We start from the raw sequence: 22,676 nt of genomic DNA on the forward strand, positions 1-22,676 counted from the left end.
TTTCTAGGCTTTCCAGACACTTCCTTTTTCTTCAGAATAAATCCAACAATTTTCAAAGCATCATTCATCTAAACAAAGCCCATGGTATATATTTCAGCCACACTGCACTGCTATACAAAACTACTATCTTTTTTTCCATAATAATTTCCTAAAACAACTTGTGTTCTCTTGTGTGTGAACTTATTTATTTATCTATTTATTCTTTGAATGCCAGCCAGAATCAGTGTTTCCACCTTATGGAGCTATGGAAACCAGAAATTCCCCATTATGGAGCTGATAGCAGGAGAGGATGCTGCACAGAGGTCAGTGAATAACCTGAGCGGTGCTGAGATGCCATTCCCAGCAAGCACTGGACCTCCTTCACATGGCATAAAAGCACAAATACTAGATGGTATTTGTGGTATTTATGTGGTTTTACATCTGGCTGTAGACTGTATGTGGTATTTCTACTTAGACATGCAGCTGGTGTTTTTGCTAAATTGAAGGAACTGACATTTGAAATGTTTCGTGTCTTTGTTAAGTTCAATTTGGCCAGCTGATGTCAAGACAAACATCTGATTAGATCACAAAGAATGGAAAAACTCAAACAGAAAAGTGAGGAGCCACAAAGTGGTTTTCATTTATCTATGTATTTCTTTCTTTTCCTGGAGAGTTTGTTCCTAATTTCCTCTTCTGCCTAAAATTTTTGTAAGGATCTTGGCATCCATTTCTCATGGCCTTGCAGTACGGATAAAACGTCAATGCCAATAGATTAAAAAAAAATAAAAAATATTAAAAAAAAAAAAAAACACCTCTGTGTTAGCTTTATGCTAAAGCATCCTATTGGTGTATTTATGCTCATCAGAAGGCAGATGGATTGGAGGCTGGGAGCAATGGGCATGCCTGACCCTGCTCCATGCCGGGGGCTGGAGAAAGCCCTGCTGGCCAGTACCTGCTTTTATAAAACAGCTGATGAACGAGACTCAGTGGCCTAATCTATACACTGGTATCTCTAAACATTGTTTCATGGTAGAAATAAATCTATTTTAATGATCTCTTGTGGGTTTTATTGTCCAAGCATTTATTTACTCACGCATAAATTATCCAGAGGTGTGACTTGCTGCTGGCCTTACAGAGACCAGAGTGGCTGCAGTAAAAAATGAGACGTTTTCTGGGTGTCCCTGAAAATATCAACAAACCTGAGAACTAATTTCACCTTTTCTCTGTTTTCTGGCCACCACATATGTGTGAAACTACTGAGAAATATTAATTACACTTGTTTACATACAAATAAAACGGATTTTTCAGTCATGCTGCCAGCACCAACTTTCCATTGATGTATATGATATTTTTTTTTCTGTTTGTTCCTAACAGAATTGGGTGAAGGTGTATTTATTATTTATTTCCTCAAAAACTTATTGCTGTTATGGAAAGTTTTCATCTAAATATCTTTCCACATGTACTATTAGGTCCCTCTTAAAGCCATCAATCTCCACCAATGAGGCCAAATTGCTAAGCAGGTATCTCTGATGCCTACTTATGTTATCAAGGGAACTCTTATTTTCCTGAACTGTGTGTAGTCTAAAATACTACTTAGTCTGTATGCCTTTTTCACTTTTCCTTTGAAACGTGTGTAGTAATTGCACTATATAATGGCAATCTTCTGTTGTACCTCTTCACGAAGAAGATGTCATGCATTGTCCAGCTCCTCTGTGCTACAACATATGCTTTGCTCTGTGTTTCCAAGGCTGGTTGTCAGTGTAGGCACACACCAAGTAAATAGCCGGTAAGAAAATAATTGTGCCATATGGTTTCAATATTGTTGCAAAACTTGTAATTTTTAAATCCTTCATAATTTTTTTATTTTACTTAAAGCATATGGTGGTAGTGAGCGTGCTAGATAACTTCTGCCATAAAGTGAATGCAGGTTAATGCCAAATATATCTACCATATGTATATTCATGGTATCATCACACAAGTATTAGACCGATAATACACATTTACAGAAATAGCTCCAGCTATATTTTCCCCCATGAAAGAAGCACTCATTAAAACATTGAGGAGTAATGACTGCTTGCGACTCTCTCCTCTCCAAGTTCCGCATAATGGAGTACTACACATTTTCAATATAAGAATAATGTCTCCCCATCTACATTTATTGCAGAAATGACAAATCGTGTTTTCCAGTTTTGTCTAAGTGAAAGCTGCATATATTGCCTTGGTAAATTAGTATTTGAAAACCTGGTGTGAGGTAGATACTATCATTGTACATTAATAATGGACTATACTGGTTGATGGAGTGATCTTGTTTTGTAATGTTCTTAGCTCATAAAAATAATCTTAGTACCGATAATATTTATATTAGCACTAAGCATCCTGACAGAAGGATGTAACTAAATTGATTTTATTAATAATACAATAAATCATTGACGACAATTGTGCTTGAAAGGAACATAGAAACACTGTAAATGAGCTTTCCTTCCATCTTGCTTACCATAGTGTCATTTTTAAAATTACTTATTTTATTAAGGGGAATAGCAAGTAAATATGTAATGAGAATGCACACAGGCACCTTATGAGAAGTACTGCAGAGTAATAGTGTGCTTAAACTGAGTTATGTGTGGCAGTTCCCTGCCTTTTGTCCTCCAGCAATAGCTTGGCTGCTCTTAGTGCTACGGAGAAGGCAGCTTTTTCAGCTGGCACAATTCTTAGCCTTGATAATCTGTTTATTCAAACTAATGAAATAATCTAATGTATTCTCAGTAATAACCCACGGTGCCAGCGATATGGTGTGGTGCTTTAGGAGGTGACTGGGAAAGAAATCCGCTCTGCAGCCTCCTGTGCTCTTCCCCCTCCTGTGCCTGCAGTGTCTGGTGGGGTACCTGATGTTTGAAAACAAAATATGTAAGCTTGTGAGAAAAAGGCAGCGTTAAGTATTAACACTCTTTCTGCTTTGTCAGGTCAGACTTAAAGCCAGGAAAAGTATTTTGAATGTAATGCTATAAATTCGGGTAAACTAGGACAAACAGACTGATGACCATGTATACGAGGCTTTGAGTTCATGGGACTTGCCTTTAAAAGTCATTACCCCTTTTCATAGAAAAAATTATCCCATTTAAAAAGAAATGAAAGATTTCTGGTGCAGTTAGGATTTTTCCCTGTGAACATTTTCCTAGTAAACTAGACCTAGAACTGAACAAAAATGATGTAGGAGCATAAAAATAGGCAAAACAGTTAATTCTGAAACCTGAGCTTCAATGGAGACCGTCTGCAGACAAGTTTTGACTCAGACCTACTGAAGGCCAGGGAACTTCTCCCATGGCTACTGAGATGCAGAAAACAAAACCAATGCAAACAGAAAAAGAATAAAAGGAGGGAAAAAAAAAAGACTATGGCAGGCAGGTGGTGGTAGGGAGACAGCAGGAAGTGGAGGGCTTCAGGAGATGTAAGGATGATAGATGCTGCGAGTGTAGCGGTAAAGGGATACATTAAGCAAATGAGAACTAATACAGCCTTTAGTGCTTTGCTTCCTAGGCAGAAACCACCTAGGCTGGGGAGGGATGCGCAGTGCCTGCGGCTCTGAAAGTCTGCTGCAATAAATCTCCCGTCTGCTTCTTGGAAGAAAAGAGGAGTAAAGTGCGTGGGCTGGGGGAGACTAGATGTGATCCTCTGCCCTGAGCATCAAGACTGGCCGGCTGTGTTCCTCCAGCTCCCATCTCCATCCTTCTCCTCCGGGGCTGGCACTTGCAAATTAAACGATTTGGGTCTATTATTATAGAAGCTGTAAAACCTTAATGTATGGACAGGATTCAGCTGTTGAGCACGAGCAAGGGCAGTAAGTTTTATGTATAGGTAAAAGATCATTTAAACCTTTAAACTGCCCTGTGTGTTCCCAAAAAGGGCTGCAGAAGTGTAGAAACTGAGTAGCTAAAACGCTTGTTGGGAAGGGATTGCATGCACAGAAAGTGCAGAGGTAATTAAAACCAGCGTGACGCTATTGACTATTTTGGGTTAGAGAGGTTCTTGGTTTATAGCCCAAGTGCAGGGGAAACTGAAGAGAGGAAAGGATGTGCTGGTTGACCTGATTTTCTTAGAGCTCTAAAACAGGGAGAGCTTATGAACAGGAAACAGAGAAGTCTTCAGACTTCCTGAAAATGAAGAGATGTCTTTGTTCATAAGATATGTAATGTGTTCATACATATCTTATCTGTTTCTCTTTATATAAACACACTCAGGCACGTGTTGCTCGTTTGGGGTTCAACCCCTCAAACTCAAGTGTCACCTCCAGCCGGCTGAATTTTCACAAGGAAACTGAGGATCTCTTGACCTTCAGGAAAAACCTTCCTGATAAACACTGAATTCCCCAAGCAGCAATGTCATGGGAGTGGGACATGTCCAACATCCCCCCCCAGTTACTCTGCAATTCTTTGTGCCTAGCTTGTTCTCATGCGATTATTTTTCCATTCCAGAACTTTGCCATAAACTAAATGTTAGAGAAAGAGAAGGAAAAAGGCCTTCAGGAGGTATATCTTTATTATCCTCGAGAAGATAACATTTCAAAAGCAAGGCGAAACAGGGAGACAGGTAAATAAGATTAGTGAAAGACACAGTATTATGGACCTGCACAGTGACAGAGACCGATTATAGTTTAAAAGATTCTGTCCTTAAAAAAGGGGAAAAAAAAACCTCTAGCCTTTCAATCAGAACATTTCAAAAATATTACACAACAATTTACACACTATCTGAAGCTCTTGTACTCCACATGCTGTCTCTAATCTGCAGTAAATTTTGGTTTTGATTAAAAGCCTTACTAACATAAAAATCTTTTTTATTGGTTTAAAATAAAAACCTCTCAACTGATTTTTTTTCCCCAGTTCTGACTACGCAGAAAAATAAATATATTGAGTAAAGCACAACTTTTTGTTTCAGTCAAACTGAGATTTGTTTTTTCCTTATAACAATGTGTTGTTTTTTTTCTCCCACAATATCCATTGTGTCCAAATGAAGTGTTTCCATTTTAAGCATATGAAAAGTGGATGGGAATTAACATTGACCCTTTTATATCAATAATAAATGTTTGTGTGTATACAGGTACACATACATGCATGCACATGTGTATATACAAACAAAACATACTTCTGGAAGACATACTATATAACAAAGGGAAATGAGTGAGAAGCCTGCACCAGAAGTAAATTACAGCCATGAAAGTAAAACAAAACACAAACAAACAAAACAAACAAACCACCACCAACAAAAAATACCCAACCTAATGCAAATTACTCTTAGGACGTGCGATGTGTGAGTATTACGCATACCATCAAGTTTATCTGTAATGTTAGTAAGACCTATGCGCATTTTTGACTACCTGCCGTAGTAGCTCAGCTGGCATTGATCACTGTTGCTCATATTTCCTATGGCTTCTGCACTGTGGTTTAGTTTAAAATGGTTTTTGGCAGCTCACGGGGATGACCTGGCCCACTGGAGAGGAGCTGGGGTTTATTGGGTGCGGCGCATGAGTGGATGCCCCTTTTTGCAGCATGCTTTGCAGAGCACTCATCCCGATGGCACTTGTCTGTTTACGAGATGAGAAAAACGCAGGTTTGGGGTAATTTTGTGATTTCCACTTGTTTACCTTCAGAAAGCCTTGGCTGGGCTTTAGGTTTTTGTTCTGCTGTGCTTTGCTTAGCAAAATAGGATGCTGCAGATACAACTTGTTTCTTTTTTCTGGTTTCTTTGAACAACTGATTTTATAGCTGCTTGAACGTGAGTTTTGGTGGAGAAGAGGGTTGCTTGCCAACTAACCCACGGCATTTGTGCCAGGGCCTGCTGTGTGGCCTCCCCATTTCCTGGGAAGTGTGCAGCGCCTGGGGCTGTGGTGGTTCACGCTCTCTGGAGTTCTGGACCCCTCCCCAGAGGTTTAACAAAGAAAAATACCAGCCAGGCATCTTTGGGTGTTGTGAGCATGACCAGGTGCAGGCAGGGGACTGAGGAACTCACACCTCTGGTTGCTTCACTGCTGGGTTCACATGGCGACCGCATTTGAGCAGCACAACCATGAGCCAAGGGCAGCTTGGTGCAGGCAGGTTTGGGAGATGTGAGGTGTGAGAGCTGTGTTGGCTCCTTCATCTCCTCCTGGCAAGCATCTGGGGCTGCAGACGGCAGGAGGCAGCTGGGCAGGTCTTGTCCCTCTCATCGCCTGTACATCTGGCTGTAGCTGCAGGCTGTGAATTAAAAGAAGCCGTTTGAGTGAAATTCCCAGACATCGTGAGTGCTTTGATCCTTCACCTCAAACTCTCTCAGCTCTGAGAGGGAGAAAAATGCAGGGAGAATGCTTTTCCCTCTGAAGAAACCACCGAGAAGACCTATAATGCTGGATTTGTCCACAAAGCACTGCTGCAGATGCATTGCCACGCGTGGCCCATAGGTGCATCAATCTATCCTTCAGGAAAAGGCAATCACATAAAGGCAAAAAGCCTGGTTTTATGGTATGAGAGCCGCGCGCTCAAACCGTACTGTACACAGTGCCAAGGGAAGTTCTCATCACATGCTTTGTGCAATTCCTTTAGCTTTGCCCTTCAGCCTATTTAAAGAAAAGGAAAAAAAAAAGTTCAAGTGTTATTTTATTTTTCAACACAAGCATTTCCGTATGGAAGGGTTCAGTAATTAGCTAGGGTTGGTTTCAGGAGGTGAACCGATTGCTACCTCCTACTTCATCCTCCTGAGGGAAATTTTGATCATAAAATTCAAAGGCTGACCTTGGTTCGAATTTTATAAGGAATATTGCATTCAGCCTGACCTTCACAATCTAGATTGAAAAAGATGAAAGGATTAGCTGGAATTGCACACTATGCCTAGCGTCCGAGGAGGGGAAAAAATAGCTTAAACCCTGATACCTATAAATTATACATGAGAGGCCTTGTATGCTAATGTTGTAATCTTATGTCACCAGGCTTCTTGCATTAGCTGGATGTGTAGGTGTCTTATTAGGTGAATAGTAGCAGTTGCTTTAAAAATAACACTTGCAATGAATAGTCCTGGCGGGAGGAGATGCGCTTTTCTTGTGAAGTGAAAACCTGAACTGCATAAGATAGTTGCAGAAGCCTCTCATTTTACGTAAGTACAAGATGTGTTGGTAAGCTATAGTACTTTCCCACCTGATTTTTTTTAATAAATGGGGCAAACTTTTCATAATTCCAGATTTAATGGGGGAACGCACCCCTCTGGTTAACACCATCGTTACCACGATGCCTTTTCCCCATTTCTGCCGGGGCGCACCTCGCTACGCGCATGGCGATGCTGTCGTGCAGGGATGCAGGGCTCTGTGCCTGTTGGATTTCAGAATTGGTTCTCACAGTTTGGATTTTTTTCTTTTAAATGATTTTTTTCTTTTAATGTGATGATACTGATATAAATACGATATTTATTGAGTGGAGAGAAATATCAGTGTTGAAAGTTGGCAGGTGAAGAATAGCAATTCCTAGAGACTTTCTGTTGATATGATTTATGGTTTGAAAAACCAGTTTCTGTAGAACTTACTGTTCCTCGTTACAGGGAAAAAAAAGCATGTCAAAACTATTTTGGTGTTGAGCTTTTTCTTCTGTTTCTCTCAGGGTCCACATAGTTGCATGTGGTGATAACAACAAGTAGGGCTATTGCTTTCTTTAAATACTCATCCAGCGATAACAAACCATCATGCCAGTGTAAAAAGTTACCTTTCTGTTGATCTGAAGATCCTGTTTTACAACTCACCTGTTAATTTGAAAAATCAGAGCTGAAATTACTGGAATGACTCTTCTGTAACCAAGGAACTACTATTATTGTAATACGCCTGATGTTTCTTGAAACCTTTTGCTTTGATTATTGGCGTTGATGCTTTGCTCTCCAAAGTGTAGTTTCCTGTCCTGAACCCTTCTGCTTTTATACTGGGTAACAACATTTTCAGGGCAGTTGACATACCTGTAAGTTAGCAGACTTTTTTTTTTTTTTTAATGTATTTTTTCCTCCTTCCTATCCTCATGTATTTCAATGTTTTATAAAGACCGGCTAATTCCATTCTCCAGGACTCGCACTGCTGATGCGGTGCCTCTGGCAAACTGCGGTGCCTTAGCTGTCACTGCTGGGACTGTTATCTTGGCAGCAAAAACTGGGCAGGCCTGGATCATCTTCAGCATATTTGTGCTGCTGATCTGATTTATTGTTGCTTGTGACACAGAGGTGCTGACTCCCAGCATATTATATGTCTATTGATTAAATCAGCGAGAGACGGCTCCGATGATAATGCGCAAATCAACGTGCCCCCAGGATGGGCCAGAGCTGGATGCTCACCTGACTCCACAGAAACTCTCAAAATATTGAGATACGCATTTCGGGGTTTTGCGTATGCTTTCTCTTCCCTTTTTTCCATTATTCATTAGAATGTCAGTAATTTTAAGGGCATTTCAATGTATTTTCCAGTTTTAGCTATTTGTCCTACAGCTGTAATAAGGCACTGAGAGCAACTTCTATTTCTGGGTGCAGGAATTCAATAACATTTTAAAGCAACATAAAAAGTGGGTTGGTCTACTCTGCTGTGACCGCAGCGCTGGCATCACAAACTTGAATAATCTTATTTGTTAGGAAGCCCAAGAGTTGGGGGCCTCTTCAATACTTGGGCAGGTTAAACTTTTAGAAATATACTGAAATGTACCTTTTAGTTGCCAGTGCATTTTTTTTCCGTGGTGTAACCTGGTGCAAAGTTGCTCTCAGCTTCCTACCTGGTTAAATATATCAAGGCTTATTGAAGCAGACCCAAACCAAGCCAGGGAAAGCACTTGAGGTCCAAATTCCCTATTGTTTGGCTCTCCTGGGTCACAGCTGCTGAGTGGCTGAAATCTTGTTCCTCTGACTGAATTCTCAGTTGCTTCAATGCCTAATAAATAGCTTGTGTTCGCTTATGCTCACTCTAAATGATGCTCAGGATATTCTGAGTGATTAATGCTTTTTTTTTAATAAAGTTAAACTTAACACTAAAATAGTTAACACTAAAATTCCCGATGGCCAAGAGGGATTTACTGCTTCCTGCAGTAGGGGCTCCTTGGGATGGAGCTATTTTTTTTTGCAGCAGAGCACAGGCAGATCTGCTTATCCTGCTTTTGCTTCCAGTATCTCTGAAGGGGGAGAGCTGTTTCAGGCAGGAACTGAGACCCCACAGGAAGCAATGTCCATTGCTAAGACATTACCCATGTTGTCAGCCACATGCCCAGGCCATTAAAGCTCTGGCTGGATAGTTCGCAGAAGTCTAATAATTAATTTGGGTGCAGTGATGCCCACTGATCAAATTAACTTAAAGAGATCTTCTAGACTATGCATCCCACTAAAGTTCTTACATACGCAAAAATCCTTGGGGCTTTACATCGTCCATTAAGTCTGTATGGCCCATGGCCCATGCACGGCTCAGCCCCAACCTTTCTGTATGTCTGCCTTCCTCCAGAAACACCCCGGGGTTTTCTCACACCTGGGAAGCAAAGTGGTGAGTTAAACTAGCAAGGCAGATTTATTGTGATAAAAGGGTTTTTTTTTAGGAGAAGCAGTCTGTAAATGGAGTGAGAAGCTGCCATTTATTTTGGCAGCTCTTCCTCTTGTGTAAACCTCTTCACTCTCTATATATGAATATACAGATAGTATCTTTTCTTGCTCTGTGAGGCCATTCATCCTAATTTATTTCTGAAAACAAAACGTGGCACTTCCATGCCATTTTTCTTTTTCCAAAATATGGGATCTGAAGGATTTGAAGCTGTGCTAGGAGCCTGGCGAAAGGGGCTCTGCCAGGCTGGGAGCAGGGGCTGCACCCCCCCCCTTTTTTTTTTTTTTTTGACTTTTAGCAAAATGTAAGGGAATTTCAGTAAGTATTTCTTTCAGGTATTTCAAATGGATGAATTATTGCTCCATACTCATTTAAAAACATGACTTTTTTTTTTTGAATGCTTTTTTTTTATGGCATTTTTCTTTGGAACTCCATGAAAGGCACACTCAAATCCCACTTGCAGATTGCACGATAGTGAAATTGTTAACGTAGAAGTCAGAGATGAATGACCTTCAAAGCAATGTCTATTATACCTGAGAAGAACATTAGAAAACTAAGAGAATGTATGCATTTTCTGAGACAAAGATTGAAAACCGTTCCTGATATTTGCCTTTACCCATTTGGACTCATTTCTGGTCTGAAATTTCTTGAGTTCAGAAGCTAATCACAAAGCATCATAAGCCATCTTTCCTTTAATGCAAGCAGGTGAAAGCTGCCTTTTATTATTGGTAGGAATATTAATCAAAATAAATCTAAATGAGAATATTATTATTATTTCTAGTAATGTTAAATGTGTGATTTGAATTTCAGGTTTCAGTAATTTGAAATTAATGTTTGTTTGTTTTATTCCAGATCTCCCTATGTAGTTACGCTTGTTCTATTTAATGTACGTGGTTTCAGGTATCCTGGTACTGAGCCTTTGTACACACCTTTGTAAAGTCATATCACTTTTGATTTGTGGGTAAGAACATTTGATGGTAAAGTAATAATCTGCAGTTTTTAATCTTGTCTTTGTACAAGTCTGACACTGTTTAAAGTAGGAGGAAAGTAAGAAATAGTAACAGAATTGTTTAAAGAATTCAAGTTAATGTTTCTTAAAATTAAAAAAAAGAAAGGAAGTAAGAGAAAGTCACAGAATGCACTAAACTGGACTGAAACTTCATGTGGGCAGAACAGTGCCACCCACTCTGTTGCAGTACTGTGCACCTACAGCTTAAGTCATGTCCAGCATGAACCTGCAAGTGGAAATGGCTGTGTCCACAGAATCTGTGATGGGAAAAACTTTCTTCAAGGTTTCAAGACTGGATTGGTTCAAAAATTGCTTGTTATACATCTTCCCTCTTTCCATATGAAGGTAATAAGAATGTGGGACTGGTACGTTCCCTTTGCCCCGATTCCCAAATTCTCCACATAATTGTATGTCAAAAAAATGTATAATATATATATATTTAATATGGAGAGCTAGAGAGAATAGTAATATGAGTTGTCCTTCAAAATTAAAGTGCTTGTAGTAGTAGTTAATTCACTAATCAAAGAGGTTGTTGATTGGCAGTATTAATATTGTCTGAGATGTTTTTGTGGAGAATCCAAAGAAACTTGCACTGCTAGTTCATATCATAGCCACAGCGAGTTGTTCATATCAGAGCAATAGATTCATTTTGGAGGAGATAAAGTCAATGCACAGAGATAAAACTGATTAAGGTTAAAGTATCCAGTCAGTCCAGCTGCCTAAATTCCTGGTTTGTTCCCTTAAAAACTGGTCCAGACCCTTTAATTCTAGTCTGTGTTACTAGAAAAATCTATGGTAATTCATATTAAATTTAACTGCAGTGTTTCCATAGAGATGATGTTTAGCATAAAAATAGCTGAAACATTTTGACATTGATTCTGAGACTACAGTTCATAACATCTTATTTTACTACTATTACTCACCCTCGGCAATACCAAAGTATAGAAATAAATCCTTCATTTCAATAGGACAACTTGTGTAATGAAATATGTAAAGGTAACAAAAATTAGCTCTAATTTAAAATAATAAGACTTGTCTACAAATTGTAATATGTAACTTAGCTTGTTACAACAAAGGTGGGTTAAAATGAATATTTTAATGCAAATGTCCTCAAATGGGTTAGATGTTTATAGATCTGAAGGATAGGGCAAGGGGAGAGAAAATGCTAGTTAATATAGATGTTTGAATTTTGTGGAAGAAGTCAGAAGCATTGATTTTGGTCAGTTTGTATTATTGGCTCTGACTGCAGGAATATTTTCAGAGTAGCTTAAGGTGTTTCTAGAGGTGAAACAAGATTATCTCCCTGAACAGTCTACTGAGCAGCCGATGAGAACAGAGAGATTTTTTGGGCTTCATCCTAAAAGAGGAGCCAAATCTGATGAACGCTGGTGAAACTGAAGATTCAGTGATTATAATGTCATTACACAGGAAATTTAGTTTGGGTTATTTGCATTTCATGGTAGATTTTAGCAAGGTAGAACTGGAATTGCAAGCTGAAGGAAATCCACAAGTTAAATTAAAGGATAAGGAACTTCTCTAACTTGGTAGGGGATGAAATGACCCCTGCAGCATGGTGATGCCATCAGAAGGCGATAACGGGGATGCAGTAATACACATCATCCCATGCACAGGGTTTGAGCAGTGCTAGGGGGAGGAAAGTCTCCCCTGCTGAGGGTCAGAGGGCTGCAGTGCTGCCCGACAGGGCTGTCCGGGTACCCTGGTGCACAGCGTGGTGCTGAGCAGCCTTGGTGCTGGTGGTGTGATACAAGAGGCCATGCTCAGGAGGCTCTTCCAGACTTCAGTATTTGGCAGCACGCAGTTTGGGGTACTTCTGATCTGTAGATAGTTGCTGGTGCATTTGAATGAGAGAATTTAAACTGATTCAATTGAGATTGAATAAAGAATGGAAAAATTTACCGATGATGCAAGAGGAGACAGTTTTTCATGTGTGGATGGCTAGTCTGAGATTGCACATCAGCTGCTTGAGTACAAGAACAGGGATGGAGAAACAGTGAATTACTGATAGAAGTACTTTACCGTAAATTTTACATATAACCCATCATTTGCATGCATCTGGAGAGCCTCGATGAAATTTAACAATGCGTACTTGGTTGAACCATGCATATGTTCAACCAATTTCATACAGGTGCAAATCTGGAGGGAGATAGTTTATACTGGATTTGGGGCTGCTATACGCTGCAGCTCCAGTTGACTGTAGCATGGAACTGTTTAATTTGCTTGCATTAAATACCATATGTTCTCTCTTTGTGCCAAACACTATACCAAACATTTGCATGCTGTTGTCAGTGATATTTCCTTTAGGAGTAATGCCATGTCGTTTAAATACCCACTCTCTAAAGCTCCTCTCTCTTTCTGAAAAATGTGTTGCTCAGAGACAGTTTTAGCCCAGTAGCAAATTGACTTTTCTTCCTTTTGGGTGCCAAAGCACCTCCATAATTCAGGTTGACAAAAAATGTATGTGGGTATGTCAGCAATGTACCACTGCTACTTAGCTACGTTTTTTTATGTACTCCTGATACAGAATGGCACTGTCTTCAACCTGAATCTCTTTCCTAAGGAAATGAACGCACTTCCTTTTTAACTACATATTCTGATTCAAGCTAATATCCTGCTGTGCGCAATCCCCCAAAACTTAAAATTAACTGTTTTGGCTTCAGGAAAGGAAGATAATCAGGTGATTAGTGGACTATGCAACTAATTAGGACAGTTGACTTTCATTCCCAGCGAACGCCCATGACCCTGCATCTGTGAAATGAATGCAGCCATATCCAAGGAACTCACAAAGAGGGTGCGAAAAATGTTTCAGGATCCGTAGTTAAAAGCACTTTAAACCCCATTTGTCCCAGCTGCATTTCAGTGAAGAAGGCAGTAATGGCAAACCTGCTCGAGAGCTGGGTGTTCAGGGACCCACAGGGGAAATGCAAAGTTAAAAGAGCAGGTGTTGAATTGGCACCTCCTCTAAATGACTCCCAGGAACTGAAATCAACCCCCTAGGTGTGTGTTGACAACAAGAGCTGAAATACTTGTTGTACTGTATATTGTTATCCTTAAACCATCGTTATTCTTACTAAAAATAATAAAGTTAAGATAGATATTTTAGACAACTGTGTATTCTAGTTTACTTGTGTTTACTTTATGTTCTCTACAAGGACTTTGCTTAGTTTTCTGTGTCTGACATATACGTACTGCTCATAGCCTGTTAGATATCTCTCTTGAAAGGACTCAACAAAGCTATCTCATTATTTTTCCTTTTGAGTCTCCAGATTCTCATGGGGAACTTATTTCATATAATGTGGAAGTTGTTAAGTGGCTGTGCACAACTTCCACTGAAAATCAGCGCTAATTAAATTGTAATTATTTTAAATTGTCATGATGCTTCAGAAACAGTATTAGAAACACGGAAGGGGAAGCCGAAGGAATTGATTTCAGACTTGATCCTCATGTCTTCCAGACAATTAGGATGATTTCAAATTTAATTCTCCCGAGACTGCAGTAGATAGGCAGGGGTCAGGTGGTGCCCGCAGTAATTTAGTAGCCTGATCCTGTTGCACTGCAAAGCATTGCTGGGCTCCAGACTAACTAATTGCCATGATTCGTCACTGTTGTAGCAGAGACATTGGTCTGGCAGGCAGTGGTGCACAGGTCGCTTTTCACCAAACCCTGCAGTTGAGAACCGGGGAGCAATAAATGCACTGGGTTTGTTATAGGTGTGTGCAGTGACCATCGCAGCTTGCTGCTGCGGGAGGTGATGGAGGAGCATTGCCCTGGCCGTTCCAAAAGGGACTGCACAAAGCCATGGCCAGCAGCTTTGACCCCCTGGTGTCGCCAAAACACCAGGGTGTTAACGGGCTGTCCTCTTTCACTGACTGTATTCCCTGAAAAAGGGGGAGAAATTGCCCCTCCATCCTCTACACTAAGATCACAGAAGTAGTTTCAGAAACCATATTAAGGAATTTAATGTTTGCTTCCCTGTTATTTCTTCCATTTCTATTTAGTTTTTTTTTTTTAGCTGCTTATGCCCTTCTAGTATATTTACACTATATTGCATTAATTAAAAAAAAAAAAAAAGGTAGAAAATAAGTTATAAAAACTGTACTCATGCTCCATGGTAACTGGAAGAAAGATGGTGCAAAAAAAGAGTATTCTCACCTATGTCTATAAGGGCCTGTCCTCTGCTTTGTACCGTGAACATTGATTTACAAGCATCCATTGCTGTACTACTTTTCTCTTAAAAGCAATGTAAAAACAACAATAAAAAACTAAAACAGTTGGGAAGTGAATTTTAAGGCTGTAGTTGTGTTACTGGAAAAAGCAAGATAAATCTTGGAGGGGAGAGAGCATATGGATTGGGGGGGGGGGGGTCTGATAAAAAATAATAAAAAAAAAACAAACTCTTTTAATCCCAGGTTAACGTCTCAGGTAAAGTAAGATTAAATATCGTACTATTCATGGGAAGGCTGGGTGAAGAAACAAAGACATCTTCTCAGTGTTGCTGCTAAATGATTCGTAAGAGTCTTGGGCCAAGTTTTGCACAAGATCTAGGACTAGGTGGAAACTGATCCGGGAAGCTTTGTGATTTATTTGTAGTGAAAACGTGTTAACTGCTGTACTAATTGCTGGGGTTGTTGCTCGTGATTTACTCATCCTATTATCAGTGTACAAATTTCCATGTTAAACAAATAAGACCTGATACTAATTCTTGTGCTAGGATTTCAAATGCATTTGTTTCTATGTTGTCTTGGTAATATTATTATAGTGTTTTTTCTTTCTTCTTTTTTTCCTTTTCTTTCTGAAATCTTAAAATGTTATTCTACACTGTTTCTTCTTGATTTTATTATGAAAAAGTGATGATAATTTCAAATTTACTGTTAAGTTTTAGGTTGAAGCAAAAAGTTACGGTATAAACTGTAGATACCTTAGAGTAAGGAATTTTTAGGAAAAAATATGAAAAGTGTCAGAGCTGCAAGGGTCTGAGGTATTGGGGCTGCAGCTTTCCCTTCCAGCCGAAGCTTTTTCTTCCAGAGAAAACAAGAGATCTAACCAGAAAAGTTAGGGAAACTTATTCTTGAGGTTTTTCTTTTAATATTGAAGATTGCGATGTGAACTTGAACTATTTTCAACTGAGCAATAAGAAACAATCTCTGTGCCTGGAGATGCAGACTTTTTGTTTCTTTTTTTTTTCCCTTTTTTCTTTATTCTTTTTGGTATCTGTTGTTTACGGTACTACAGTTGCAGACATCCAGAGCTCTTTTGAGATAATGGAGAGGAAACCCTGCAGATACAGTGACAGAAATGGCAATTACTATAACACCAGGGCTTAGATGTCTACATCAATCACATCATGCTCAGGCATCGAGAACCACGGACTTTGAAAAGCTGCCCCAGAGGAGGGAGCCTCTGAGTGAAAAGGTCACCTGCAGCACCCCGGATGGAATGGCAACCTTCAGACTTCGTCCCAAGGTGACAGATTCTGTGCTAGCAGAACGGGGGGGGAAACAGCCCGGCCAGTGGAATATAGAGCAAATTGCGTGCGACGCGATGTGAGAAAGGGGCACGAGCTTTCACTGGAAGGAATAAATGAAAATTCAGAGAGTATTTCTCAGGCTGGAACAGAAAATTGTTTCTCATGAGACTTCAAAGGTATTTCTGAGAAGTTCGGCTGGTTGAAATAGTTCTTCAAAACTTGGGGGGTTCGTTAATGTAGGAAATACCCATAAATTCTCAGCTTGGCCCAAGTGATATACACAGGACAAACAAAGAAATTTCTACTGTAATGAATATAGCTGAATTAATTCCAAGAACCTTTTGTCTGTAAACAGGTTTTTGTAGTGACTAGAGAAGTTCTGGAAGCAGGCAGCTCCTGCTGTTAATCCAAGCAGCTTTGAGGAACTGTGCATTCCAGAATAATAGCAAAACACATTGTCTTTAATCTTCTGTTTTGAAGGGCCATGCTGGAAATTAATTTCCACGTGGGGCTTGGGAAGCTTCTGTGTTTGTGGTGAACTCAGCTTGGACTCCTGTTTTCTCTGTGAGCACTGCTAAAGTTAGAGCTGGAGATAGGTAAGCATCAGTCTTCAAGAACTGCAGTTTGGTTGAAAAAAAGTGCTGGCTTTGCACTTGATGGGAGAGGCAGGAGCCGTACCTGAGCTCAGCCTGGCAGGATACCCAAAGCCAGCTTGTGCTGGTCCTTCTGCATAATAGTGCTTGGTAATTGTAGTCCTGAAGTATGTTTTCCTCTTTCAGCTGTGTCTTTTAACTCTCACTGCTTGCAGAGCTGCATGAGAGCGCGTGCTGGCATTTCTGAAGCTTTTTCCTAGCTTTTTTTTTTTTTTTTTTGGTCCTGGAAGCTTTGAGGAAAAAAAAAGTATAAAGTTTCCTTCTGATAACTGTGTGTAATTTGTGTTAATTTGCAGTCACTGCCTCGGTAATTCATTTGACAAGCTCAGCCTTTGCTGCGGCACAGGCTTCATCTCAGACCTGAGTGTGTCCATATGCTTACACGCAAGTCTGACACACTGCAATGTTCCTGCAATTAACTTCGCTGTTAGATAAGGCAAGTTGGTACCCTTTAATTTGGTGCAGCTGACGTTGACTACTATCAAAAATTTAAGGTGGTAGTAAATAATGAAGTAGCTTTGTTTTCTCTCCAGCTCCAAAGAACAAACAAGGCGGGGAGGGGGGCAAGGGGAAATGGCGGCATTAATTTTTAAGCTTTCTTTTCTTGTTCAGCCTGATTGGGAACAGAAAGGGAGAAATGCAAGGAACTAAACCAAGAACTGATGCTTGTCCTGCATACTTCTTCATGCTCCTCCTGAGCTGGGGCATGAGGAGCGTGCCCGTGCCCAGTGCTGTGGCTGAGCTCGGGGCACTGTGCATGCCCAGCCAGGCAGCAGAGCTTCCACGAGGACTTGCTCATGGCTCTTTTGGGGAGAAATTCCCTGTTTTCAGGACTTGTGTCATGCTCTCTTTCAGAGCCAAGATCCAATCTAATTTGACATGGCACAGCAAAAGGAGACTGGGAGGTAGACCTTGACCCAGGGAGGTGGGTTGCAGATGCTTGTGTCCAGAGCCCGAGAGCAGGGGCAACCAGGTGGGAGAGGGAACGCAGATCCTTCTGTTAATGCGTGCCGTGCTTGGAGCATGAAGCCTCCAGAGGCTGGCTTTGAGCCTGTGGGGTGCTTGTCTGTTGCTGTATGCCTTTAAGACCAGAGCTGGCTGTGCTCAGCTCTCCTGCCCTGCTCCGCTCGGTGCTTTGGTGTTTGAGATCGGGCAAAGGCTGCCATGTGGGTATGTCCTGCACCTGTTTCTGCAAGAAGTGTGGTTAAAAGAGCCAGCAAGTAAATATACGTAAATACAAAAATATTAAAAAATGGATCAAGTCCCTGAGAAACACCAAGGCAATTTTTTACTTTATTCCCCAGTGCAAGAGCTCCTTGCCATCCCACTGGCCAAGTGTTTCTGTTCGGTGGGGCAGTGGGCAGGTGGCTCGGTGCCCTCGGGACCATGGGGATACTGCTGCAGCAGCCTGCCCGGCTGCAGGGGGCCAGCACCACGGCAGCACAGCGTCCCGCTTTGTGGGGGTACCACAGCCTGCAGAACTGGGCTTTTATCCTCTCTTAAAAGTTATTTCGGCTCTGCTAGAAAACAGCTCTTTTAGAGAAGAAACGAATAGAGTGAAGGAGCAACTGTGGAATGATAATGAGTTGTTTCATAGTCTACAAAGATCAAAGTCTGAGAGACACTTTAAAAAAAAAAAACAAAAAACATCAGGTACCTGAACGTTTCAGGTATTTAAAGATGATGCAGCTGGAGGTCTATTTGAAGACAGTCTCATTTCTTCATAACCAGAGCAGCAGCTCCTGTTTGAAGCATGTTGCCTGGGCTATAAACACGTTTCCAGCTCAGGAATTTTTACATGAGCTGCAGTTGCTGTTGCTCAGTTGCAATACCCTGCACACCGCTGCTCGGAGGTTGCAGGTTCACTTTTCAGTGTGTACAGGCGGCTGTCTGCGTTTCCTTCTGCCCAGTGCCTCTACAAATTGCTTTCACTGGAAATCAAAGTGAAATCTGAGCAATGATTTTTCTATTTACAACCTTAAGGTTTGTGGCTCTCTCTGGGTGTCACACTTGCAATGTCTTTCCTGTGAAGAATGCAAAAGCGCTTGTCTGTAGCCACAGGGAGCTGCCAACAATATGTATGTGCATACAGATACATGCATATGTATATATACATATATAATCCCTCTCCCATCACTAAGAATAAAGATGAAGTGTATTGCTATAGCCATAAACTCTAAAAGTAGCTTAATCTGTAATTTCCATAGTTACTTAGTCCTCATCGCTATTTTTGCACGCGCTGATCCGAGGTTGCTAAGAAATTAGTTAAGTCTTTAGATTATTTCTGCAAGGTTTGAACACTTCCTCTTCAAAAGCAGTGAGCAGGGGTTTTCCTGAGGGGTTGAAAGAGAAACACTGAATGCACAGACACGGGCACAGTCAAGCTGAGGAGCTGTGGTGACAAGAGCGCGGGGCTTGATGCAGGGGGTTGCACCGCTCAGCTTTCACCTATAAGCACGATCCAATCTGCCAGAGCTCCAGTACCTCAATTAGGCAATGTTTAATTGGCAGTTGGAAGTGCATGAAGGAGAGAGGCTCTGGGAAAAGCCTCATAGGAGGGAAGTCATTCCTTGTTTTTTTCAATGGAGCACCTTATTTATTTATGAGAGATGAACCCATTCCTTTAGTTTCATCACTGGCAGCGCTTTCTGAGCACTGCTTTGTGATGTTACAAAATAGAGGCAGTTTTATTGATTAAAATGAGTCGATAAAAAAATTTATACTCAGTTAGTGGATGGACCAGAGCTTTTCACTTCATTTTTACAGATAGCTTATCAAGGGAAAACACAGAGTGGGCACCATGCTCTTGAGCTTCAGGGAGAGGAAAAAAATACAGCATACTCAACAGTTCAACAGGTATCCTGATTTTGTTTGGAGAAAAGTTTCTGGTTCAACAGGTAATTTTTCTTCAAATGTAAAAATACCTTTTTAATTGCGACCAATCTAGCATGATTGCTTTTATTTTAGAGCATCATGATGATGAATCTTGCTGAGATAATTGGCTTGAATAAACTGTCCCTACCTGTGTAAATAAAAGATGGAAAAATTGGATCTATTCTGAACATGTGTTGTTCAGGCAGGAGGGAAAACTTCCAGAGATCCTGAGGCTGAAGGCTAAGATTAGTGCTCATCATCTGCACTTATTAATGCTCCTTTTATTTTACTTCATATGCAAAACGTGCTAGAGAACTTCAGCTTTTAAAATTAAGAGAGCTGTAAATATACTCTTCATCCCTGTTGAGCACTGAGTAAAGTCTAGCATAACTTCTGAATACTGTGCAATTGTCTTGGTCTGTTATCACTTAGCACACTGTTGGTAATGTGTGTGGGAGACTTACTGAAGACAAACACCACTTAGAGTTTTAGTCTATGGTGATTTCTTCAAGGTTTTAATTTTATGGGGGTGTATATATAAGATTTAAGACCGTTTCTTGAAATTTAATCGGAGTATGGTAGAACAGTTTTATTTATTTTTAAGTAGAATGATTTGTCAAGGATTTTGTGGACTTTCCTGTTTTGCACGGAATGTAGTGCAGCTGTTTCTGATGGAGCTAAAGATGACCATTTCCAGGGACTCCTCTTTGTGTCCCAAACCCCATCTCAAGCTGAGCAAACAGCTTCAGACCATGCAATAAGTAATAATTAGTAATAGGGGAACACTTGCAGGTATTCCTGATAAGTTATTAGTGAGGGCAAAGAGCACTGTCCTGGCTACAGCTGTGTTTGAATTGGATAATGAGAAAATTCTGTAATAAAACATTTTTCTTGATAATGTATAGGATTTTTTTTATCAGTATGGCATTATGAAGTGAGTATCTTTAAAACCTGCAATGTGCTACATCACACCTGAAAAAGGAAGGTGTGTTGCTGCCATGGGTTTGCCCACAACTCCGTAACTCTGCAGCCTGACAGAGCTGATGCCTGTGCCTGGTGCTTTCCCAGGTTGGCTCTGAGGAGCTGACAGGCAAAGAGCTTGAGCGCTGCCAGTTTGTGCAATTAGTCGGATGGGAGGCCTCTATCCTTGCCCAGCAAAGGAAGGCAGGAGCTTTGAGGTGAGAAGATAGCCTTGCTAGCCCCCATCGTGTCGCCTAGAAGGCGAGATGTGCAGGGTAGGGTGTGGCAGAGAGCACTGCCTTGCCTGGGAATGGCTGTGCAACCTCCCCAGGCCCCTTGCAATCGGCCAGGAGCCACTTTCCCTGTGCTTGTGTGCAGCTGCATACTTTTTTTTTTCTTTTCTTTTCTTTTTTTTTTTCCCCTCAAAGAATCTGAAGTACTGCTGTTGTGCATACAGTACACACAGAAGTTTTTCCTGGCACCCCCTGCAATCGCAGCAAGGCTCTTAACCTGTTTCCACGTTGCAACTTGCTGCTTCCATCTGCAGAGGTGAGTGTGTTCCCAGGCATATTTCTCCTGTTTGCTTTCCAGTCAGGAGTGGTTTAAAGTCCAGCTACATCGTGAAATTTACAAAGCAAGACTGTTACAGAATGATCATTAGAAGTATTAAAGCAATAATGAAAGATTGGAGTTAAAAATTTAAGATATCCATTTGTGTTATGCAATCATAATAAATTATATGTACACCTTTTAAATCATTATATCTAAATTGTATTTCATTTTAGAAATATTTGGCAAGGAGACAGCAAAGTCTCTGTTATTTAGCATAAAGCTAATGAGTTAGACTACCATTATACCTAGAAAAGAATTCTCTGTAGATGACAAATTATTGGTATTAAAAAGAGCGGGTCCTTTTTATAATTATTTTTCTTCACACAGTACAGGAGAGTCTAGAGGTTCATAACAGATTTTTATAATAATAAAGGGAAAATTTGAATCCTTACCAATAACCAAGTAGTATTGCCATATGGTAACATGATAAATGGGGTCTGAAAGGAGAGCTATCATTCTGAGCCAGCAGGCCCATGAAAGGTTATATTCAAACAGCTTAGATAGAAAACACCAGAAAGTCACGACTGTGGGTGGATGAAAAAGGATGAATACAAGTTACCTGGTAAATGAAAGGGGAGAAATAGGGAACAGGATGAATGGCAAAGAACAAAAAGTAAACTGCAGAGAGCTGCCTGGACTCAGAATAAATGCGAGAATTTGAGTAGCAAGGCATGCTGTGTAGCTGTGCTCTCTTTCCCAGAGAATATGGCCATTGTTTAGGATTTTGGAGCTGTTATACTGGAGTCACACCATGATGAAAATGTAAATAGAAGATCGCACAGTACTTGAACTTTCCACAGCAATGGACAGCCCAATGCTTGAGACCGTTTTTGCTTTCTATCAAAAAATGTGTTTTGATCGGTTTCCCAGAGTGACGCATTGCAAGGAATAATTGCTGTAATTTAATGAGAAAAAAACTGAAGTCAATGTATGTATTTCAACAGGGTTGAACACCTCAAGTTTTTCCAGCAGATTTTATGTCAGAAGGTCTGTGTGGTCACACAGGTCAAGCCTAGAGGACACTGATGTAAAAGCAATGACTTGTGAAACAGCCTCCCTTGTTCAGCCGTATAATTTGATTTTTAGAGTTTGCAAATGTTGGCTGTAATGTATCAAATGCAGAGCTCATACTTAGAGGGTATATACTGTTTTCACTTAATATTCGTTCCCACCCCTTCCTTTTCCCTGCTTTTCTGTTTCAATGACTCTGCCCTTAGGGAAAGGAGCGCTAGCATGGCGTGAAGCACCAAGAGCCTCCGTCCGCCTGGGTTTGCTGGCATTGCTGTGAGGCTGCAGGAGCATCCCTGGGCCACTCAAAAAACACACACATGCTGCAGGATTACCTAGCCCAGGGCAGGGATTGCTGCAGAGCTGGGTTAGCCCAGGGTTACGCCTCTCGTGCTATCAGGGCCAGTGCGGTTGAAGAGTTGTCTTGGCAGGGTGGCACGTCTCGGGGCATGGGGCTGTGCTCCTTGAGGTTTTGCCCAAAGACGAGTGTCAGTGCAATTGGGTGGCCAGGATTTATCATTGAAATATCTG

At 40.8% G+C, this 22,676-nt stretch overlaps 1 protein-coding gene across 12 annotated transcripts in view; it reads left to right on the forward strand.

Annotated features, from left to right (window-relative positions):
• Positions 1-22,676, forward strand: part of LOC308199793 (uncharacterized protein) — a 119,197-nt gene that overhangs the window by 87,019 nt on the left and 9,502 nt on the right. Inside the window, exons 1-3 of one of the 12 annotated variants that reach the window (XR_013954963.1) lie at positions 16,532-16,634; positions 16,988-17,127; positions 20,954-21,074. The exons of 9 other annotated variants lie outside the window; for them this stretch is intronic. The gene's annotated coding sequence lies outside the window, so the exon portion shown is untranslated. Of the gene's footprint in view, positions 1-16,531; positions 16,635-16,987; positions 17,128-20,007; positions 20,744-20,953; positions 21,075-22,676 lie in introns of those variants that run through there. 2 more of the 12 variants (XR_013954964.1, XR_013954962.1) reach the window with 2 other exon arrangements.

Source organism: Anser brachyrhynchus, assembly GCF_964034855.1.
Source record: "Anser brachyrhynchus genome assembly, chromosome: 9".
Taxonomy (NCBI): Eukaryota; Metazoa; Chordata; class Aves; order Anseriformes; family Anatidae; genus Anser; species Anser brachyrhynchus.